The following is a 20965-nucleotide window of genomic DNA, read 5'->3' as shown; positions in this document are numbered from 1 at the left end:
GTAGCCGGGTCAGGCAGTCATTATCATGAAAGCAGAATGTGGATGAAAAGGATGCTGTTCTAAAAGTATACATGTACACCCTGTTGCGGCAGCATGAGGTAAACGTGAACGGTAAACCTCAACACTCAAAAACATGTTCGTTCAAAAAAAAATGCAAAAAGATGCAGAGTAGAATCTCTAGGTTGTAGCGTTTGTAACCGTGTTGGTGTCAAAGAAATTTGATACCGAACAGATATAAAGATGAAAAGAAGTTAACACTTGGAAGTTTCAGAAAACAATGGATCTCTCTTTACAATGGGTAGGACTCCCCTTTTACAGTGACCCATGAGCTACTTTACATTCCAAAAATATCCTTTCTCAACCACTATATTCCTAGGATATGCCATACATAAAGGTCATTGGGGGATAACGTGTACACATTGAATTCCTCCACATAGTCATGTTTCTTACGTCTCCATGTAGTCACGTTTCTCACGCTTTCATCTTTCCAACCTCGGGACTTCACCTTCGCGCCAGGTCAAGCTTCCAGCCTCGTGCCTTCACCCTCGGCTCGAGAAAAACGCCCAACCTTGTGGCATTTGGTCCGTCATGCTGCTCCAAGAGCTTGTAACCTCGCGACGTTTTCCTTCAGGTCCCGTTCCTGAGTAAAGAGTAAAAGAAGTGAAAGCTCGGTGCTCTGGACTGATTCCGAGCACTCGAGGGTTAGCTCGATTGGAGTTTTGCCATTTGTTAACAGTCGCTAGCTTCGTGTCCCTTAGGTAACAAAGAGGATGTGAGGATAAGAGTTTTATTGCTAGAATAGCTTCCACAAGAAGTTATGAGGTTAACTAAGTTTTGTTCCCTGGTCCAGAACTTACGAGGTTTTTACCTGCGAACAATGCTCGAGGTTGTTTAGTTTTTGGGTGATCCCCAACAACAGCCTCTCGTGGGCGAGGGTCAACTCCGACGGGCCGAACCTGCGACAAAGGATCGCTCTATTAAAAACGTCACCCTCGAGCGTCAGAGGAGAGATGAGCCAACGGTTACTTTTTGCGCTTGACGTGTCGATTTCTGGTTGGTTGTCGATTCGGCTTCAGTTCGAGGTTTGAGGCGTCTGTTCACGCCCATTAGCACGCCTATAAAAGGCGGGGGATGCAGGTCGCTCAGGGTTACCCTCACATCTTGCTGTGAGTTTGCGCAGTATTTGCTTAGTGCTTTAAGATTCATGCTTCCTCGGATGTTTTCGTTGATCTTCATAGCTTCAAAGGTATTGTTCTTATCCATATTTTTCATTCTTGCTTACCTCTTGCTTTATTGTTTCACTTTGATTTACTTTTTATGTTTTGTTCAGTTGGCTCGTATTATGCAAACCGTGAGGTTGATGACTCTTGAAGAGCTAGCGGAACAAGAGAGGTTGCGTGGTGATGCTCCCGAGACACATGAGGCTCACGAGGTTGTGGTTTCTTCCGATAGTGACAGCGGGGAAGATCTTACAAATGTCAAGGCTAACCCATCAGAGCTAATGGCTAGCAAGGATGATTTCCCTCCGACCCTTCATTTTGGGCGGTCTTTAGTTTCACAGAATACAATTGACTTTTACGTCAGCCAATGATATTCTCCTAAGGGTATTACAAGGCCTTCCAGTGATGAGCTTGTGCCAAAACCCGATATTGCCGAGGCTATGGTATTTAGAGATTTCTTTACCGCCAGCTTGCATTTTCTTGTGACAAAATGTTGCCTCAGCTCTTGGATAGGTATAGGGCTAAGCTTCATCAGCTTATGCCTAACGCCTTCGTGGCTCTTTCTAAGTTTTACTGGATCGAGTGCACATTCGAAGGTGTGATCAATGTTGACGGTTTTGCGAGGCTGTTCAAGCTTCATGTTAAGAACAAAAGAGTTGAATTTGATGATGAGGATGGTGCTTTTGAAACGCAGTTTGGTTGCTGCACGTTTATGACCCGGAGGAAGAATGAAAGCAAGAAAATTTCTAGGGTCGAGCTCTCTATAGCACAAAAGAACAAATAGGATGACGAGTGGCTTAGTTATTGGTTTTACATTAAGGTGGACATGTCTGAGAATTCTGGCTATGGTCAGCCATTCTACCCATTTTTTAGCTCAATGTCCCCTTTGAACAATACAATTGCTCCTCCATTCCTAAGGACAAAGGCTTTCCGAGTTTGCGAGGATGCCTTTGTTCTTGCTTGCTCGTCTATTGCTGGGCGAGATTTAGTTGAGGAATTTTTGGCAGCGGACATCTGGCCCCTTTCTAGTAGATTGGCTGCAGATTGGCTCCAAAGGAGATTGTGATGAAGATGGTACCGTGGTACCCTAGGCCAATTCCTTTTCTTATATTTGGATTGAGCTTGCCGGGGGAAGTTAATGTCGACGTTTTTGTTGACGAGGTTGAAAGGCGGGCTGTGGATATTCTTCGGCCTTGCCACGAGAGCGAATTTTTGTTTGCTCGCAAGTTTGTTACGCATGGTCTCCGAGTGAACCGTGCTTTTTCAGAGATGGGCATAGAGGTTGAACCTCACGCCAAGCCTCGCAAACCCTCCAAGCAGATGTACGAGGTTGGCGTGATCGGTTCTATTGAGATCAGTGGGAATGGAGGCAAAGGGAAGAAGAAGAAACCTGAGGATTCAGCCTCTTTGCCCGTAGTCGAGTTTAGCAAGAAGTCCAAGACCTCCGGCCTCGGGGCTCTTAAGAAGAAAAGCCTACTCGATCAGGGCTCTTCTACCGATTAGCAGTTGAGCATTTTTAGCAAAAAGCCCGGGGTTGTCAAGAGCTTCGTGTCTGCAACGCCTGAGCCTGAGGCTAAGTTAGATACGACCAAGTCAAAGCTCGAAGCCACCGGAGCCTTGGTTGGATTAAAGTTCAAAAAGTCTGGAAAGAAACCCAAAGTGAGGATTGTTAATGTCTTGGAAGATGATGATGACGAAGAAGGATTTTTGGACGAGGATTTGTCTTTAGCCTCGTATTTGCAACCTAAGGCTAAGGAAAGGTCTCCTCAAAAGGAGCTACACCCCGAGGCTGCTGTTGCTGCCAAGATGGACAAACCTGACCCGGTGCCTGCTGAGCCAGGTAAAAATGTCACCAAATTTTCACCTAAATTAGGCCTTGTAGATTCCAGTGGTGCCTCTATTAAATTTTTGATGGAATTGCAAAATACTGTTGGCGTAGCTGGAGAGTCACATAGTAAGCCCTCTATGCTTCTAAGAGTGGATCCTTTACCCGAGGGTGCCGCTCTGCCTCAGTCCGTGGCTGATTACAACAAGGCTTTTGGCACTGATCATAGGGAGAAATTATTATCTATTCATGTGCCTGGGTCAGGTGAGGATGACGATCCTTACAATCTGCCGCTACTGTGGAGAGCGAGGGACTCACTCCATGTTGTAGATGAAACAGCTAAGGCAGCTTTAGGAAAGGCTAAAGCTGATATTTCTGAGGAGGTTCCTGAGGAGGGCGAGGTTGCCAAGGAAAAAGGTAAAGTTCCTCAGATCCCTACAGTGGCTAAGTTCTCTGTTCAAGATGATACTCGAGGCAGTGCATTTGATCCCGAGGGTTAGTATTTTGATTGTCTATTGCTTTGTTTGTTTGCTTGATTGTATGATGTTTTTCGTTTTGATAGAGTATGAGAAGTCCTTCCGGTGTTTTGATCCTAATCACTTGGTCAGAATAATAGCTACCCTCGGATATAAGGTATTGTTTTTACGACTAACGAGGTTTTGGTGGTTTATCAAGTTGTTCTTTTCCTCGGTTTTTTATTTGTTTTTCGTCGCTCGTCTTTTTTAGGCTGTAATTGACAGCAAATTTGTTGTTGATAGGCTTTAAGAGAAGGAGAATGGCGCACTTAGCCGTAGCACTAAGGAAAACAGTGCTTTGAATGATCTCAAGACTTCACTTTCTGAGGCGAACGCGGATTTGAAAACGAATAAGGAATTGCTTGTGAAAACATGCAGCGACCTCATTTAGAGGGTGGAGAGTTTAAAGAAAAATTCATAAGATAATCTTGGCATTTTGGAGAAGTTGCAAAGCACCATTGAGAAAGATTCAACAACTATCTTATCTTCGAAAAAAGCTTGTGCCGAAAAAGACACGATGATCCATACGCTTGGTAAGAGCCTCGAGGACCAGAAGGTTTTTATTGATGAAGCGGAACAAGTGATGAAGACCAGGTTTACACAGATTCATAATGGATACAAAGTTGCTTTAGCGGAATCTGGAGCTGAGCCCCTTCCTTTCCCCACTGACAAGGGTGCCAAAGAAATGTTCGATTCAATGGACCAAGAATTTGAGTACTTGCCTGGGGTGATTACCGGAGCTAGCGACTACGCTGCCTCCTTTTGCTGCGAGGGCATGCTTAAATTGTTGGAGAATGAGGGTTGCTCAAATTTTTTGAAGTTTGGGGCATGCAACTACCAGTTTCCTTAAGCCTCGGAGCTTGACTAGCGAGAAATGTCTAAAAATATTGAAATTGTGAAGAAAAATTTCATGAGACAATTCTGGGCAGCTTCTAGACAGGATCATGTGAGGCTAGCTGCTGAGATCAACTTGCAAAGGTTTGAGCTCTTAACTCTTGTTTTGAGTTTGCATCTTTTCTAGTTGTTTTCTAACTGGTGCTGTTTTGAACAGGCCAAGGGAAAGGACTCGAGGAAGGAAAGTGAAGCTAGTTGCTTTGGGCAACATGAGGCATAGGCTCAAGGCTGGGCTTGTATTTCTATAATGTTTAGGGTCAAGATGTGAGACATTTGCTGGATGTAATATTTGGTGGTTGTAAACTTTTGGTGGACAGGATGCATGTTCGAACTTAGCTGTTTAAACATAGTTTTTTAACTGCTGTGTTTGTCATCTTTTTTGTGCTTTTTGTTCATGCGTTATCTCTCGCGAATCCTTTTGTTTCGAGGGTGGTTCTATGTTTGGTTGCTATGCCAGGTGCATTTCCTAAGGCTTCGAGCCCCTTGGCCCTTTGACGACGAGGTTTCAAGGTTTGAGTCTTGTTTATGCGATAAAAATTCTTTTCGGACTTGTAAAAAAACTCAGCAGAAAGGAATAAACATAGTTTTTCTTTTGGAAAAACGTCAACCCCCCTATTCCTTTTTGCAAGAGTTTTGTTTAGGTTACTAAAGATTTATGATATCCCTTCAATCATTTGTTAGACTTGAGTGGGTTATTTGATCCGTTTCTTTAGTGTGCTTTTCCCACAGAGGAATGAGGATGTTTTTTGGTAAAAAACATCAACCCCCCTTCATTCCTTTGTGTGAAATATGTTGGCTGGTGCCTTTTACTGTTTTTGCTAAAGCTTGTGTATTCGAGCGTTCTAAAGTTATGTCGACAAAAACTTGTTCCCGAGTTTTGTTGACTTAAGCACTTAACGTAAAGTTGGGTCAAAATCGCAACTCTTGGTTGCCTCGACCGTAAAGCTTGTAAAACTGCGAGGTTGGGTATACTTTTTATGAAATCTAATCATTTAAAACTTAAAAACCTGCGAGGTTGTATAAAAGTTCTTTGTTACGTAGGACTATGAGGCTCAAATGCTGCAACTTGTTGTTGCTTCTGCCCTATGCTTGCGCAGAAATGCAAGTTTTTCATTGTACAGAAATGCGAGGTCTTGCAACTTTGTTTTTCTTTAGGGTGGATCTTGTGCAGAAACGCAAGTCCTTCTTGCGTAGAAACGCAAGTTTTTCATCGCACAGAAATGTGAGGTCTTGGAACTTGTTGTTTCTTTAGGGTGGATCTCGTGCAGAAATGCAAGTCCTTCTTGCGTAGAAATGCAAGTTTTTTGTCGCACAGATATGCGAGCTGTCGCAACTTGTTGTTGCTTTAGGCTTTTTGAGGCTTGACAATCACAAGATAAAGGGGGAATTGTATCTCATTAGAATGTAAAAGGTTTACATGGATCCACCTCGTTAAAAACCTTACCTCCAGTATGGATCCCTCCTAGCAAGGAAAAAGGTACGGTCCATTTGTGGAAAAGTAAATACAATAAAGTAAATTTTGTGCCCTTGACATCGTTTATAGATCCACAAGTCGAAGGCTTTTGTAAGTGTAGCGACTATGGGTAATATTTGCATAGGTTGTCCACATTCCAAGAGTGTGGCAACTCTGCTGATCTGCGAGGTAAAAGGATCCTGGCTTGTTGCTTCGAGTGATAACATATGGCCCTTCCCAAGTTTCTTGTAACTTCCCGAGGTTCTCCCAGTTTTTTATCTTTTTGATAACCAGATCTCCCACCTTGATTTCTTTTTTCACTACCTTGTTATCCCTCCACTTTCTTGTTTCTTGTTGGTGCTTGTCAAGGTTCTCTGCTGCTTGTAGTATGTCAAGCTCTATCATATCTTTATCTATCTTTTCATTGTCTGAGTTGGTCTCGGTCTTTAGCACTCTCAAGCTTTCGTTCTTGATTTCCTCAGGCGTCATTGCCTTAGAGCCATATAAGAGCCAAAAAGGTGTGAAGCCTGTTGCTCTTAATGCTATGGTGTTGTGAGACCATATTACTCTTGGGAGCTCATCTACCCATTTTCCTTTCTTTTGATTGAACATGCATTTTTTGATGCTTGAAAAGATTATGCCACTTGCTCTTTCTACAGCTCCATTGGATTGTGGATGATAAACTGAGGCAAATTTTACCTTGCTGCTATACTTGTTAGCCTCAAACTCCGCAGTTAGTGCCGTCTTGGTGCAAGAAAAAGAGAACGAGGGCAAGCCAAAACAAACACCAGTTTATTTCGCATCAGAAGCACTCTCAGGCTCAAAGCTATTCTATTCAGAGTTAGAAAAAATCGCCTATGCTGTAATCATGGCAGCACGCAAGCTAAGGCATTATTTCGAGGGTCACAGAATAGTAGTGGTCACCAATGAGCCACTTCATGACCTTTTCACAAATAGGGCCTCGGGAAGAATAACAAAATGGGCATCAGAGCTGTCTGAGTACGTGGTGGACTTTGAAAAGAGATGCGCAATCAAATCTCAAGTTCTAGCTGATTTCATAGTAGACTGGACATCTCCATGTATTAGCCAAGCTTAGATCGAGGTTCCATGGATCATACACTATGATGGGGCTTAGTGTGACAAGGGGGCTGGAGTGTCTGCAATCATCACCTCACCGTCGGGCGTAAAAATCAGATATGCCACAAGGCTTGACTTCAAAGACGAAGCAAGGTCCACCAATAACACTACTGAATATGATGCATTGCTACTAGGGCTAAGGAAAATGAGATCCTTGGACCAGCAAGTATTCATTGTAAAATCAGACTCAAAAGTAATACAAGAGCATGTTGAGAAAAACAGCGAGGCTAGAGAGCCAGAGCTCGTGAGGTACTTGGCTACGGTAAGATCAATGGAGAAATATTTCATGGGATTCACCGTGCAGCACATCCCAAGAGCAGAAAATGATGATGCAGACAGACTAGCCAAAGCAGCAACACAAAATCAACCCATGCCTCCTGATGTGTTCTACAAAGTCATTCACTCACCATCAACAAAAGAACAAACCTCGAAGGTTATAAATGCCATCACTAGATTTGACTGGAGGGCTCCAATCATGGCCTATCTCAAGGGACATTTCGAGCCTCATGATGAGGCTAAGCTAAGTAGAATGAAGCAAAGGGCTAGGGGCTATGCCATAGTTGATGGAGAATTGTACAAATCCAGAATATCAGCTGGCATGGTTGGTGGCTCGTCAGGGATGATGTAATGGACTTGTCTGAAGTAATTTTGCCTTTGCCTTTTGTTCTCAAACTCGAGAGAAGATCCACCTGCTATTGGCATGATCATGTCGTAGGTGGTTAAGGCTTTGGGGTTGTTATTTTGAGTATTGTTAGGCTTAGCTTTATGTATTTGGTTGGGTAGGTTTGGTGGAGGTAGTGGTATTTCGTGTAGAGGCTGGGAAGGTGCGACGCTTGCAATTTGCGAGGCTTGCTGACTTTGTGATTGATACTGTGGTGAGGGTTGCAACATCATGGTGGGTTGGTAGTTGAATGAAGGATTAGTAAAGGAGTTTGCGAGGTTGGTATTTGGGTTTGTATGTGAGTATGCTTGGAAATATGGCTGTTGTGGTCAGAAAGAGGTATAGTGGATGGTTTTAGCTGCTGCGACCACTTTATTTTCTTCAGCTATTCTGTCAAAGGTCTTTTTTGTTTCTGAGCAAAAGTCGGTTGCATGATCTAGTTGCTTGCTGTGAAAAGCGCAATAGAACATTCAAGGTTGATTGTTTTGATTGTGCAGCCTCGGAGGTCCTCTGCCTCGGCCTCTTCCTCTTCCAGCGTGATCACCTCTCTGCCCATTGCCATAGTTTGTTTGTTGTGTTTGCTAGGGCTGCTTACTATGATCTTGATTTTATTGTTGTGAGGATTGAACACCCTCGATTGGTAGCATGTGTTGAGCTAGGTATGGCTGCTGGTGTTGTGCGAAATTGTATTTTGAGGCTTGCCAATTTTGATCTTTTTGAGCTTATCTTTGGCTGTTTCTTTCCATCACTCTTTTCCTGTGATCTTCATCTGACCTGCAATTCTTTTCCAGCTTGGTGAACAAAGCTTCCATGGTTTTTTACTTTTCTCTTGTTAGATGCGAAGCTATTAGGCCTGGTGTTAGCCCTCTTGTTATGGCTACACTTTCGTCCATATCCGGAGTTTGTGACTTCAATTGCACAAATCTCCTAACATAATTGGCGAGGGGCTCTTTGTCTTTCTGGATACAGTGAAACAAGTCGCTTGGGTGTGATGTTGCTCGATGGAAGTCTTGGACATTTTGTATTAGTTTTGTCTTGAGGTCTATCCAACTTTTTTAATTGGCTGTGGTGGGAGTAGCGATACTAGTTCAGTGTTGCTCCTTCGCAGGCTATGATTAGGGACTTGGCTAAAACCACATCATCTCCTCTAGCAGATGCTACTGCAGCTTCGTAGCTCATGAGGAACTGGCGAGGGTCATTTTACCCATTGAATTTTGGCAGCATGACTTCCTTATAGGTTGTAGGTCATGGAGCTGTTTGCAAGCCCAAGGACAATGGAGAATTTTGATCGACTGTTACATAAGCACTTGTCATCATTGGGACGTTGTGCCCAGCGAGGTTGGGATTTGCATGTGGGACAGGTGCATCGTTCATGACATGCTGTTGTCTCGAAGGTGGTGGTTGTGGTGGCGTGTTCTGCAAATATTGCAGTTTCTCCAACTCTTCTTGCAATTACGCTAGCTGTTTTTTTGCTTGATTTAGTTTTGCAATTTTGCTGGTTGCTAGCCATTGTGCTTTCAATTCTTGAGCAAACTTTTCCTTTTCTTTTTTAGGGTTTCAAGCTGCTTTAACATCGAGGCCAATTCTTTTTCTGCCGCCCCAAGTGGATCGTTTCTTGTGCTTGTTTCTGGTTGTGCTTGGTTTGTTGTCTCCGCCTCGGCTCTTTTTTTCTCACTTCTTGTTCTTAAGCTAGCCTTGACTCTTTTTAATTTCTCTAGGGTGTCTGTGTTGTCTCGATAAATGGGTACAAGTCCTCTTTCTTGCTCTGTATCACCCTCAGTGGTTTCCAGCGGTGTGGTCTTTTTCTTCTTTGGTTGTGGCATCGTGGGCTGTTTTGTGGCTGAGAACACGGTGGGTGCACTGTTGGTCTCAAAGAAATTTGATACCGAACAGATTTGAAGATGAAAAGGAGTTAACACTTGGGAGTTTCAGAAAACAATGGTTCTGTCTTTACAATAGGGTAGGGCTCCCCTTTTATAGTGACCCATGAGCCACTTTACATTCCAAAAATATCCTTTCTCAACCACTACATTTCTAGGATATACTGTACATAAAGGTCATTGGTGATAACGTGTATAAATTGAATTCCTCTACGTAGTCACACTTCTCACGCCTCCATCTTTCCAACCTCGGGACTTCACCTTCGTGCCAGATCAAGCTTCCAGCTTGTGCCTTCACCCTCGGCTCGAGAAAAAGGTCAACTCATGGCATTTGGTCCGTCATGCTGCTCCAAGAGCTTGTAACCTTCAGGTTCCGTTCCAGAGTAAAGAGTAAAAGAGGTAAAAGCTCAGTGGTCTAGACTAATTTCGAGCACTCGAGGGTTAGCTCGATTGGAGTTTAGTCATCAATTAACAGTCACTAGCTTCGAGTCCCTTAGGTAACAAAGAGGATGAGAGGATAAGTGTTTTATTGCTAGAATAGTTTCCACAAGAAGTTGTGTGGTTAACTAAGTTTTGTTTCCTAGTCCAGAACTTGCGAGGTTAGAGAGTTTTTACCTACGAACGGTGCTCACAAATCGACAAACCTTTTGGTGTGAAGAGGGAGATCCAACTTCTTTGTTGCCTATAGTAGCTAATGACATGGATTGTTCTAATGATGCTTTATGGGTTTATCTACGAGTCATACTTTTGGCTTGCGCGACAAGGAGAGTCAATAGGCAGAGGCAAATAAAAGCTAACTATCGGTTAGTGAACAATTTGTTCAAATCACCCAACATACATCTAATAAATAAAAGCGCATGACTTGTGGACCTGTATTAAGTTAGTAGAATGTGAATGATATATAGACCATATTTGCTTCAGCTAGAGCTTGTGACAAATGGTATTTGATCGTGAAAAGCAAGATTAGAAAAAGTTTAATGTGTCCAAAAGATGGCTAGTCAATTCTTAACAAGTTAATTTATCTTAAATACCATATATATTTCAAACAAAGGGAACAATTTCTTTTAGCAACCTGAATCCTAGTTTATGATCTCTTTCTTCCTTTCTTTCTTCTTTTTACTCACGTACATATGAGCCATGCAGCATAAGGAGGGAGACCAAGTGAGGAAAAGGAACCAACCAGAATGTTTGTAACAGTACTGTGACTAAATATGTGTATCATAATCTGGTGAAACCTAATGCAGAATGAGATTATTGGATTGTTACAATCATGTAAACTTGATTGCGCAATCTGCTTACGAAACCTTGTCGCTTCAGTTTATAAAAAATATAGATGGCACAATCCAAGGAGGAAACCAACAGTGCCATAATCCTAGCTGCAATACCTACCGTTATACTCCAGTTAATTATGATCATGCGCACGTTTAGTACAGTTGCTCCAGCTAATTATCTAATCAGGGCACATACAGCTCGAGTTTTGCCTGCATTACTGCAGGTCGCATCAGCTTTGACATGGCAAAACATGCGAGCGTACCAATTTTAGCCTGACGCCACCCGTAACTAACAACAGATAAAACTCGCTAGTACTTCTATTATTATTACAATAATACGGGGATCACATCACAGATCACTACCGACTAAATGCGATCAAGATGCTTGATTTGACTTTTGAGCGCACCTGCCATTAGCATTAGATTATTGCTGCTGCTCCCCAATCATTGAGCGCAAAATGACGCGCGCAAACTCGCGACAAGTTCCACGGATTTTCGGCCATCAACACTACGGTGGGTAACACTTGCTACAAGTGTAGAGAGGTTGGCCACTATGTGAATATTTGCCCCAGGAGAAATGGCCATGACACTCGAGTGCAGAATAACAGCACCCCAAGGCAGAATCAGCAGATGAGGAGTGGAAGCCAGATCCCGCAGGGCAACTAGGGACAACAGAACTAGATGCATGGGAAGATGAACCATGTGAATGTTGAGACTGCTCAGGAAGCTCCAAATGTAGTGCTTAGTATATGTCGTGTCAATTCAGTTCCCGCTTCAATTTTATTTGATTCTGAAGCATCGCATTGTTTTATTACTTCTCAATATGTGTCCAAGCACAATCTTCCCATCTGCATCATGAAACATCCCATATTAGTTAGCTCACCTCGGGAAAATATGGAAGCACTCTATTCTTGTCCAAAGATTAACCTCATAATACTGCGTAGAGACTTCTGGGCCACTCTGATCGGCGTAGGAGAATGAAAGAGGGATAGGATAGCGAGTATTGGAATCAAGTGGGATTGATGTGATTCTTGGGATGGGATGGGATGGTTGTCAGCTTGTGATGCTGTGATTCAGTGTGCCAAGAGGTCATTTCTTCTTACAAGCCCTGATGGAGAAAGGATTGAATTTGTGGCTACTCTACCATAAGTAGCAGATTGTACGGTGAATTAGTTGGATAGGAAAGCTTGGGAGGATATCAAAGTGGTGTGTGACTACCCGGATGTATTTCCAGATGAGTTACCAGGTATGCCATCTGACCGAGATATTGAGTTTGTTAATCTTTTACGTGGTACTACATCTATTCCTAAGCGTCCATATAGAATATCCGTTGATGAATTAAAAGAGCTTAAGAAACAATTAAAAGAATTATTGGATAATGGGTTCATTCGCCCTAGCTCATCACCATGGGGAGCACCAGTCATATTTGTAGCAAAGAAAGATGGTACACAGAGGATGTGTGTGGATTACAGATTGCTTAATGCGGTGACCATCAAGAACAAGTACCTGTTGCCTCGCATTGAGGATTTATTTGATCAGATGAGAGGAGCTAAGATATTCTCCAAGATTGATCTGCGTTCTGGATATCATTAGATGAAGATCAGGCTATCCGATATTTCCAAGACCGCTTTGACCACCAAATATGGGCTTTATGGGTACACAGTTATGTCGTTTGGGTTGACTAATGCACCTGCCTATTTTATGTATGTGATGAAAAAAATATTTATGGAGTATCTTGATAATTTTGTTGTGGTATTCATTGATGATATTCTGATCTACTCCAAGAATGAGGAAGAGCATGAGGAACATTTGAGCTTAGTACTTCAGAAGCTAAGGGAGAATCAGTTGTATGCGAAGTTCAACAAGTGTGATTTCTGGCTGAATGAGGTTTCTTTTCTTGGTCATATCATCACCAATGGAGGGATTGCAGTGGATCCAAGCAAGGTCAGAAATGTTCTGAAGTGGATGCCACCACAAACTGTTATCAAAGTCAAGAGTTTTCTTGGACTTGCAGGATACTACCGTAGGTTTATTGAAGGATTCTCTAAGATAGTGAAGCCTCTCATGTCACTATCGGAGAAAGGAAAGGAATTCAAATGGACTGAAGCCTGGCAAGCCAGCTTTGAAGAGTTGAAGAAGAGATTGACTACAGCTTCAGTTCTAGTGATGCTAGATCTGCAAAAGAGTTTCGATATCTATTGTGAAACATCTCGACAGGGCTTAGGCTGTGTCCTTATGCAGGAAGGACATGTTATAGCCTATGCATCCATGCAATTGAGGAAACATGAGCAGAATTATCCTACTCATGATTTGGAGTTAGCAACAGTAGTGCATGCCTTGAGAATTTGGAGACATTATATTCTTGGAACCAAGTGTCAGATCTACACTGATCACAAGAGTCTGAAGTACATCTTAACTCAGAAGGACCTTAATCTGAGGCAGCGCAGTTGGTTAGAGCTCATCAAGGACTATGACTTGGAGATTCACTATTACCCTGGTAAAGCAAATTTGGTTGCAGATGCCTTGAGTCGGAAGGGTCATTCTAACATAACTCTAGTATTTTAGATACCTGATGATTTGATGAAGGAGTTTGAGAGACTCAACTTGGGGATAGTTGTGTGACATCCCTAGTGATTAAAAGGCTAAATCAAAGAAACATCAAAGAGATTAAGAAACAAATCAAATTTGCTAAGTGTCAAATTCAAAAGCACTTCAAAATCTAGCTAAGTGTTAAAAACACCCCCTAAACACTTGGGTAGGATTTAAAAATAGATTTTTATATCAGAACATAAATTTTGTCCAGTATAAAAGTGGTTTAGCTTTTCAAATTGAACAACTTTTATAATTAACACTTTTTCTGATTTTGAATGGAAGGCATTCAAAAACTGGGTCAAAGTCTGGTCAAATTCATATCAAATTCAAAATTAGCCTTGCTCGGGGTTCCACCAATGTTCCAACAACTTTATCTCCCAAACTAGCAATTTTTTCACCTACCAGCTTTTGTAGAAGTTGGAGTCCATAGCTCAAACTCAAACTTTTATATTTGAAGTTTTTCTCATTTAATTCAAAACTTGGGAGAAAATCCGGCACAAAGATCATGTCTTCACGCGCCACACGTGAATGCATGTGCACCCAACGCGTGGTCACCGCGCACGGCGAACACGCTGTCGCCATGCAGCGCCGCTCGCCTGGCACTGCCCCATCGCCCAACCGCCGGTGGCGAAGAGATAGCACGAGCACTGCATTGCCCACTCAGCATGCAGCGCTATCCCTCCTTCCGCATGGCAAATCTTTGCCGGCCAACCCCAGCCCATGTGCCACAACGCGCCTGCGTGCAGCACACCATCGCCACCCCGTCGCACGCCACCCCCTCCTGCCGCCACTGCTAGCGCACCGCCGTCCGTGCTAATGCGCGAGAAGGAGCGCCTGAGGGTCGCCTGCACCTCACGCCGCTTTGCCGCTATAAAAGGGCGCTTGCCCGAGCTCGCCGGCACCACCTTCCATTCATACCCAAGCTCTGTCGTGTGCCTTTGGCACCCCATTGTTGAGCACCCCCTTCCGAGCCACACCACCTCCACCCGAGCCCTCCATTGCATCACAAGACCCCCGCGACACCTCCCTAGCCCCTTCCCCGGCAATCTCTGCCGCCGCCTTCACCGGAGACGAAGCTCCAGCGGCCGCGCTGCCACTGTCTTGCGAAGCACGGCCACCGGACCTCCTCCGCCCTAAACTCCTACAGCCCAAAGACCATCGGTGAGCTCGTCGACACTCCCCCACCCTTATCCCGCACCCCCGCGGTGGCTCCTCGCCGGATTGCACCGCCTCGCCGTCGACCGACCGCCAAGGGCCACATTGCAAACCCAAAAGTTGTCCTAGGGTCCTAGGTGCAAAAGTGTAGGGGTATCGTTGTGAAGTTTCAAGAGATCTAAGGGCCTGGTCATGAAACATGTTTTTCCTTTTCGATTTTAAATTGATTAAAATGGTTGAAACTTCAAAAATATGTAGGAAATTTTAAAAAATTGAGAAAAATGTGAAACTTGTTTTGTTGAGTTCTTTATGATGCCTAGTTTATTTCAAAAATGTTCATGTGCATGTCACTATCCTGTGTCTAGTACTAGGATTTATTTTGTATAAAAGCCATTAAATGTTTTATAAATCATATAGTGGTCTAAAAATTGTGAAACCAATTTTGTTAGCTTCCTTTTAACATGTATGTTCCAGATCTGCAACTTGTGTTAATGGAATCCTTGGTGTTCATACTGTTTTAAATCTAATCGCCTATTTGCTGTCTTAATAATGTTATTTTCATGATAATTAGTGGCAAATCGATAAAAATGCAAAGTAAATTCTGTTAGGTTCTTGATGCTCATGCCTGACTAGTTAAAATACTTGTTCCTGTGAAATATGTGTTTCCATTACTTAATGAAATACATATTGTTTAATCTCCTTATTATGCAATAAATAGATCTCATGCTCATAAATTCTGAAAAATTCACAATGGCATACATTGGTGTTGGTAACCCTTCTGGAAAATTGGTGGAACTAAACTGATTATGAAACTCTAGTTAAAAATTATTCTTCATGTTCTGCAATTTAACACTGTTTGATTTTTAGTAAATTCAGTAGATGCCAAATTCATCTCAAATTTTACAGTAAATATCTTTTGTAGGGGGAAAGCTCCAGTAAAAATTTCATATTCATATCTTGTTCAGATGCTTCCTGAAACATTTATTCATGATCCATGCTAGTTCAGTCATTAATAATAAGTACTATTAGGACTTGTAGGACTTGTAGGCTCACGAGTAATTATTGTGCTTTTCTTCAGTAACTTTATCACTTCTGGCAGAAACTTCATGAATTCATGGATACTAAATTGAATTTTAGTTCAGCCTACCAGCCTCAGACAGATGGACAGACTGAGAGGACAAATCAAATTCTAGAGGAGAATCTGATATCATAGTCTGTCATGCTTACTATTCAACTTCACTTTAGGAGCAGATTTGAGACATTTAATTTTACAAATGCCAAGCTAGTTTCAAGATGGCACCATTCGAGGCTTTATGTGGAAGGAAGTGCAGAACCCCTCTGTATTGGAGCAAGACAGGAGAGAGTCAGTTGTTTGGGCCAGAGATTATCCAAGAAGCTGAAAGACAAGTTCAGATCATCAGAGAACACCTGCGGATAGCCCAATCCAGGCAGAAGAGTTACGCAGGCACTAGGAGGAGAGAATTGACCTTTGAGGAAGGTTATTACATATATCTCAAGGTGTCACCTATCAAAGGCATGCGCAGATTCAAAGTTAAAGGGAAGTTGTCACCTTGCTTTATTGGACCTTTCAAAGTTCTAAAGAGAATGGGAGAGGTAGCTTATCAATTGGAGTTACCCAATCAGCTCTCAGATGTGCATGATGTGTTCATATCTCTCAGCTAAAGTAGTGCCTTAGAGTTCCAGAGAAACAATTATCTATGGAGGTGTTGAATGTACAAGATGATCTCACCTACACTGAATATCCTATTAAATCTTGGATACTCTAGCATGGGTTACCAGGAACAGGATGATCAAGATGTGCAAGGTACAGGGCAACATGGGAAAGCGAGGATGAACTGAAGGTAGAATTTCCCCAGCTCTTTGCTAATCCATCCGAATCTCAAGGACGAGATTCATCTTAAGGGGGTAGGATTTGTAACATCCTAATTTTCAACTTTTGCAAATTAATAAAATTTTCTAGAATTTATTTGCTTTTGTTTAAGGATTTTCTAAGGCTTTATTTAATTTCTTAGGCATTTAAATCTTTTCTAAAAGAAGTTAATGAATCATAGGTATTCATTGTTGCATTCATGATGGTGCATTGATTCTTGGTTGTTTGAATTCAAATCATGTTTGAATCCTTTTTAAACAATAGGAAAAACCTTTTCCTCTCTTCTATCTTTTTTGGCCCGCTCATTTCTTTTGGCCCAACTCGTCAGCAGCACCGCAGCCTAACAGTTCAGCCCAGCAGCACGCCCTCCATGCTGGCTTGCTCAGCGCCCGCCTTCGCTCTCACCCGATGACAGGCGAGGCCTGCCTGTCATCTCCCTCTTTCTGCCGCGCCGCGCCCGAGCCGGACTCGAGTTCGAGTCTGTGCTGCCCCCGCGTGCGCCCACCTTGACCTTGGGCCCACACACCAAGGCCAGCCTCCCCGAGCCTATAAAAGCTGCTGCCACACCCCAAAGCCCCTCACCAACCCTAGCGTCCCCGCCTTGAGCTCCAGTCTCGCCGCCGCCGCCTGAGCCCGAGCAAGCACACGCCTGCTACCGTCGATCTCCTGCATCACCGCCTTTCCATCGACACCATCACTACCCGGAGCACCGCAAGGAAGTGAGGAGGCCACTAGTGTGGATCTCGTGCGCGCTCCTATGCTCTCTTTCGTACACCTGTGCTCGCCGGAGTCATGCGCCGCCGCGCCGAACCGCCTCTTCGAGTCGTGCATCACCGTCACCACTTCAACCACCGCAAGAACACCCTAGATTGGTTTGCTGTGCACCCTGCTTTGTCCAGGGCTAGATCTCATCGCAAACGGTGGCCAAACGCTCGATTTTGAGCGAGTTCCCATGAGTCCGCTGTTCGCCGCCACCACACGCCGCCGTCTCTGCCGCCGCGCGCGGCCCATCTTGTTCTAGACGACCGCACCCGTCCGATCGCGATCCAACAGCCCGGATCAGATCTGACCCGGGTCAATACCAGTCAATCCCGCCCCTACGTCATTCTTTTTGCTAAAGAGCCCTTGAGTTTTATAGTTTTTGCACCCGAAGTCCAGCGAAGTTGAAAAGTAATTAGATCTAGGTTCTTTTTTCTATTTTAGCCCCTGTGCTTTTATAAAATAGTGCCCTCCATGCTAGATCCACTCTTTTACTCGTTAAACCTTCGGTTTATAAGTTTAATTATCGGTTTCTTTAAGTTTAGCCCTTGGAAGTTTAGTGTTCTCGCAGTTAAGCCTCTGAACCTTGTTTAGCTCATATCTTTAGCGTTTTAAATCCGTTTTAAGCGATTCTTGCGTTTGTGAGTTCGTGTTGATGCATAGATTAGTTTTATGATCTTGTTTTGCTCTGTTGCTACTATTTGATATTTTTTTTATTTTATTCTCTTATTTGTTTGTATGTCCTCGTGTGATGCGTGCAGAAGGACCGCAACTCGAGGAGTTCGAATCGCAAGGCTTTGAAGACTTTGAGCAGCAAGAGCAAGTTCAAGAATGCAAGTCATGCCCTTGATCACAATTTGATCCTATGCAACCTTTACTTTTATGTTCAATACACATATGCTATACACTTTAAGTATATAAACATGGTGGGTCCTAATTAAGGTGTGCCTAGTTTTATCCCTACACCTTGATCAACCTGGGTTACTTTATTGTTGTGTAGTTCTTGCTTAGTTGCTCTAACTGGGTATGGTGGTATTAATGAACCAATGATTAAACTTATTTTATTTATGATATACCTCTCATTAATACAAGATCACCATGCTTAATTGCAACATGGAGGACCACCTAGGAAAACAATGCAATCACAAGGCTATATGGCTTGCTAATTAATTAGAAATCTTAATATGTAGTAATCTTACCAAGGGTAAGAGGGGCGGCGGTAGATTAGATGAGATATAACCCGGCCCTCAGGCTGATCTGCTCTATGGTAGCTTCGCAGTTTTGAGAGAGGTTTATGCTTTGCTACTGATCCGAAAACCTTAGCGGGTTGCTACTTATTAGGGAATCTTTGTAAAGATCTCATAGTGAATCCCTAGCCACTCACCTTGGAATTGTTTAAGAGGCTAGCTACCTCGAGCGACCTGGGAAACACAACTTTGAGGTAAAGATGTACAACCTCTACAGAGTGTCTAAAACTGATTGATCAGCCGTGCTCACGGTTAATAGCAGCCTGGACCCCCACATGATTAATTTATCGGAAGTTGAATTAAATTGATGTTATTTATTATTGTTATTTTTATTTATATTCATTCTTAATATGGGTGGTATAAACTTTATATTTAGTAATTGCTAATAAAACTTGACCAACCAATTAAAATTCTGAAATGCTATTAAACCATAGCCTATCATTGCATAACCTTACACTATACATTCCTCACACTTGCTGAGTACCAACCATAAGTGTACTCACCCTTGCTAAAACCGCTGCTCAGACCAAGTCAACTTTGAGGAGGTTCTTCAAGATTTTGAGGAGTTCTAGGCGTATGTGTGCCACCAGTCAACGCCTGTGGAGACGTCGTCATCGTTGGAGTTCCGCTGCTAAAATAAAGACTCGTTTTGCTATTTGTAATAAAGACTATCGGTCATGTAATAAATTTAATATTGTTTATGGTATTTATTGAAGTTGTTGTATGAGTGAAACTTGATCTTGGTGTACATGTAATTCATTTATCTGGTTTTGCTTTTAAAAACGGTGTGCCATTAAGTTGTGATAATCCCTTAATGTTGCTGGGTGATGTACTGAACATGTCGCTGTAATGGTGTCCAGGGACATGCCTAGACAAAGTGTTTAATGAAAGTATTTTCTACCAAAAAAAATTCCAAGTGAATGGCCTCCAGGATTTGTAGCGATGCATTATTGTAAGTGGAGTCGGGTACAGAGGTCTGTGTCGCTGTCCGTCATGATGCTGCTCAACCCAACTCCGATCGGGTCTCTTCTCCACTTCTCGTCCCCTTTGCACGACATCTTTCCGGTCCGGTTGTTTTCCATGGGGAAGCTTGCGCTTTCAGGCTTGCCAGTGCTGTTGCAGCCAAAGAAAAGACTGTCAGGTACCGTCCTGCATTTAGGTAGCCGGTCAGGCAGTCATTATCATGAAAGCAGAATGTGGATTAAAAGGATGCGGTTCTAAAAGTATACACGTACACCCTGTTGCGGCAGCATGGGGTAAACGTGAACGGTAAACCTCAACACTCAAAAACATGTTCGTTCAAAAAAAATTCAAAAAGATGCAGAGTCAGAATCTCTAGGTTGTAGCGTTTGTAATCGACAAACCTTGGGGTGTGAAGAGGGAGATCCAACTTCTTTGTTGCCTATAGTAGCTAATGACATGGATTGTTCTAATGATGCTTTATGGGTTTATCTACAAGTCATACTTTTGGCTTGCGCGACAAAGAGAGTCAATAGGCAGAGGCAAATAAAAGCTAACTATCGGTTAGTGAACAATTTGTTCAAATCACCCAACATACATCTAATAAATAAAAGCGCATGACTTGTGGACCTGTATTAAGTTAGTAGAGTGTGAATGATATATAGGCCATATTTGCTTCATCATGAGCTTGTGACAAATGGTATTTGATCGTGAAAAGCAAGCGGGCCTGTTCGCTTCAGCTTATAAGCCGGCTGAAAAGCTGAAACGGCTGATTTGTTGTAAGAGGAAAATACTGTTTGGTGGCTGATAAGCCGACTGAATAAGCTGAAGTGAACAACCCCTTAGAAAAAGTTGAATGTGTCCAAAAGATGGCTAGTTAATTCTTAACAAGTTAATTTATCTTAAATACCATATATATTTCAAACAAAGGGAACAGTTTCTTTTAGCAACCTGAATCCTAGTTTATGATCTCTTTCTTCCTTTCTTTCTTCTTTTCACTCACGTACATGTGAGCCATGCAGCATAAGGAGGGAGACCAAGTGAGGAAAAGGAACCAACCAGAATGTTTGTAAAGTACTGTGACTAAATATGTGTATCATAATCTGGTGAAACCTAATGCAGAATGAGATTTTGGATTGTTACAATCATGTAAACTTGATTGCGCAATCTGCTTACGAAACCTTGTCGCTTCAGTTTATAAAAAATATAGATGGCACAATCCGAGGAAACCAACAGTGCCATAATCCTAGCTGCAATACCTACCGTTATACTCCAGTTAAGGGGGTGTTTATACGAGGTACTAAAAGTTCACATCGGATGTTCGGATGCTAATTAGAGGATTAAATATGAGCTACTTACAAAACTAATTGCACAGATGGAGTCTAATTCGCGAGATGAATCTATTAAGGCTAATTAATCCATCATTAGCAAATTGTTACTGTAGCACCACGTTGTCAAATCATGGACTAATTAGGCTTAATAGATTCGTCTCGCGAATTAGACTC

At 42.7% G+C, this 20965-nt stretch overlaps 1 pseudogene; it reads left to right on the top strand.

Annotated features, from left to right (window-relative positions):
• LOC111256372 overlaps nucleotides 1–4674 on the top strand; it is a 17871-nt pseudogene extending 13197 nt beyond the window's left edge.
• Nucleotides 4675–20965: the final 16291 nt, after the last annotated feature.

Source organism: Setaria italica, chromosome II, assembly GCF_000263155.2.
Source record: "Setaria italica strain Yugu1 chromosome II, Setaria_italica_v2.0, whole genome shotgun sequence".
Classification (NCBI taxonomy): domain Eukaryota; kingdom Viridiplantae; phylum Streptophyta; class Magnoliopsida; order Poales; family Poaceae; genus Setaria; species Setaria italica.
The sequence above is the reverse complement of the archived record's forward strand: the minus strand, read 5'-3'. Positions and strand labels throughout refer to the sequence as shown.